The sequence below is a fragment of the Solanum stenotomum genome, unplaced genomic scaffold (assembly GCF_019186545.1).
Source record: "Solanum stenotomum isolate F172 unplaced genomic scaffold, ASM1918654v1 scaffold22424, whole genome shotgun sequence".
NCBI lineage: Eukaryota > Viridiplantae > Streptophyta > Magnoliopsida > Solanales > Solanaceae > Solanum > Solanum stenotomum.
Window position 1 is genome coordinate 197 of NW_026027005.1, and position 3,549 is coordinate 3,745.

At 32.1% G+C, this 3,549-nt stretch overlaps 1 pseudogene across 1 annotated transcript; it reads left to right on the forward strand.

Annotated features, from left to right (window-relative positions):
* The first annotated feature begins 720 nt into the window (after positions 1 to 720).
* Positions 721 to 2,362, forward strand: LOC125851119 (geraniol 8-hydroxylase-like; annotated as a pseudogene). Its single transcript, XR_007444889.1, has 3 exons — positions 721 to 1,332; positions 1,418 to 1,645; positions 1,762 to 2,362. The product of XR_007444889.1 is annotated as a geraniol 8-hydroxylase-like (transcript).
* Positions 2,363 to 3,549: the final 1,187 nt, after the last annotated feature.

Consider the following 3,549-nt stretch of genomic DNA (forward strand, 5'->3'; position numbering starts at 1 on the left):
TTCCCATTCCAATTTCCAAAGATGATCTGCATCACTCAATGAGAATGGAGCAATAAAATGACATTTATATATGTCTGTACCAAAAAAAATCATTTGCATTAAATTCTATTTTGCTCAAACTTAATTTTTTTTCTCTGTTTTATTGTTATTTTTCTTTTATATTTATCTGTTATTTTAAAAATCAATGTCACTTTTAAGATTAAGAAACACATACATATATTTTTTTTTACTATATTTTCTTTATTTCTCTAAGCTCAAAAGTCATGTGTTTTAAACAATAAATACGGTATTTATTTGTTTTAAATTTCATGTGCAACCTTCTATTAATTACAATATCACTTGTGCTATACGTTTTAACAATTGAAGGGTACTCCCTCTATTTTATATCAACTGAATTTTAGGCCTGTTTTCATTATTTAAAATAATTGAATTGTTCAAAGTTCAATATGAATGTTTGAATTTTTTTTTATATTTGTCATTTCCTTTTAATGAAGTTGATTTTTAGGAGATAAATTGCACAACTTGCAAAGTTATATTTATGTATAACTTTGGACTTAGCGATAAATTTATGTATGCTACACTATGATATATTTACTTATATAAATTTACTTTTCTAATGTCAATTAGGAGACAAACGTGTAACGCACGTTCCGAGGACTAGTATATAAAAAGATGTATTGTCCAACTCCCTTACATATCAACTTTGTGAATAGTACTAACAAAGTTGAAGGAAAAGAGTGGGAGAGCTTTGAATCATGAATTATTTTATACTTGTGTTGACATCAATTTTTGCTTTGATTTTTGTATATAGTCTAGCAAAATTATCCAGCAAAAAACTTCCACCAGGGCCATCACCATGGCCAATTGTTGGAAGTCTTCATTTGTTTGGTGCAAAACCTCATGTATCACTAGCCAATCTTGCAAAAAATTATGGTCCAATTATGAGTTTAAAAATGGGACAAATAACAACAATAGTAATTTCTTCATCATCCATGGCAAAACAAGTCCTCAAAAATCATGACTTAGCCTTTTCCACTAGATTTGTACCTGATGGCCTTCAAGCACATAACTATTGCAAATTCTCTGCTGTTATGGCTTCCTGTTTGTCCTCAATGGCGAATGCTTAAGAAAATCTTGAACACCAAACTCCTCTCTACCAATAGGCTTGATGCAAATCAACATCTAAGATCTCAAAAGGCGAAAGAATTGATTGATTATTGTGAAAAATGTAGCCAACAAGGTGAAGCTGTGGATGTAGGTCAGATTGTTTTCTCCAAGGATTTGGTTCATCTTTATTCGGATTCAAAGGTAGAATTGAATTATAACATGATTGTTTAATAACGTATAATTAGCTGGGTGAGAAATTAATATATTACTTTTAATATTTGAAGCTTGATTTGACAGACGCGATCTTGAGCATCGTTGATGTTGCAACCTAGTGGATTATTTCCCTATACTTGGAAAGATTGATCCTCAAAGAATGAGGTATCACACAAACATCTATTTTGGTAAGTTGAATAAACTCTTTGGTGATATGATCAATGAGCGGTTGGAAGAAAAGAGTGATATTTTACAAGTGCTTCTCAACCACAGTGCAGAAAATCCCCAAGAGATGGATCAAAATTATGTTAATTCCATGCTCCTGGTTCGTTCTCTTCTCTTCTCTTCTCTTTTGATGCATGGTTAAGAAGACATGATTTGCTAGTTTGAAATACTTTTTTTTAAAGTTTATTTGAGAGAATTACCAAATTTAATTTACAGGACTTATTTATTGGTGGAATCGATACAATTACAAGCACGTTAGAATGGGCAATGGCAGAAATACTTAGACAACCAGAGATTATGAAGAAAGTCCAAGCTGAACTTGCACAAGTCGTTGGAAAAGGAAAACCAATAGAAGAGGCTGATGTATCCAGACTCCCTTACTTGCAATTTATCATCAAAGAAACATTAAGACTTCACCCACCAGCTCCATTCTTAATCCCCCGCACGGTAGACCAAGATGTTGAATTGTGTGATTATATCATTCCAAAGGGTTCACTAGTACTAGTCAATGCGTGGGCAATTGGTCGTGATTCTTCTTTTTGGGAAGACGCTTTAGTGTTCAAACCTGAGAGATTCCGGAGTTTAGAATTGGATATGCGTGGAAAAGATTTTGAATTGATTCCGTTTGGTGCTGGCCGAAGAACATGGATTTCCATTGGCATTGAGATTGATGCCAGCAATATTGGGCTCGATGTTGAATTCATTCAATTGGAAACTTGAGGCATGTATTGAGCCAAAAGACTTCGACATGGAGGAGAAATTTGGTGTCATCTTAGGCAAAGCTCATCCTTTGCGAGCTATCCCATCTCCTCTTTGAAAATTGCGCACACTTCATAATAAATACTTACCTAGTATCGGTTTTCTTATTATGTCCACAATCACCAATTACCACTCTATGCACCATCGCTTTATCCACAATCACCACCCACTACCATCAATGACGTAACCTTTTGCCATATTTAATATATTGAAATCATAACTCAAAGGTGTTTGCGACTTGTTCATACCTTATTTGAAATAAAATGGTTTCATGACGTTCTTGATTGATTGATTATTTCCCTCCGTATGTATTTCTTTTTCAAATTTTGTTTGGTCACAAAAAATTGAATGGTTAATTCTCCTCCGAACTCGTTTAAAAAAGAGATAAGAATCATTTAATCAAATTAAATACGATAAAAATATTCCGATAATTTTATTACTTAATTAATTTGATTACTCATGATACATTGAGTGGAGACAAAAGGATGAAATTTTTTTTTTTTCTAAATCGAACACCTAATAAATAAACTAAACAAAAGAATTAACATTAACTAGCACCCAATAATTGAATATATTATTTTGTTGACTTGCTTTCAATTTTCATGTAAATGTCGGGCTAATAGCTTTACTTATTTGACTTTTATCGAATGGAAAAATCACTTTTTAAATATAGTAATATGGTCAATATTGCTAAGAATGCAAGGGTGTGATTTAACGATCAATAATTAAATTAAGTTGATAAAATAGTTGAACATCATATTCAAATTCCAACTAGAAAATAACACTTATTAACAATTTCTTGCTATTTATTTGAGCTTCGGTGGACAGATTGTATAAATACTGTATATTGATTTTGCAGCATATACCAAGGTTTCAAGCTGAGAATCTCGAGCGTAACAAGATCTTATACAAGAGAATTTGCCAAATGGCAACGAAGAAGAGATGTACACCATCTCAACTAGCCTTAGCCTGGGTACATCACTAAGGAAATGACGTGTGCCCCATCGGTCAGGTACTAGAGACGGATTTATGATTTAAATTTGACGAGTTCAAATTATTGAGAGTGTAAATTTCATACCTAAACTATCATTTTTTTAGTTTGAGAAACATACCTCTCTCTTTTATATCACTCTCATCGTGTGGTGTGTGTAATACACTCTCTTTTATTTTAAAAAAATAGTCACATTGACAATAAATAAATAAATTATTGGTATTGTTAAAATTTAAAATTATTATCCTAAAAAA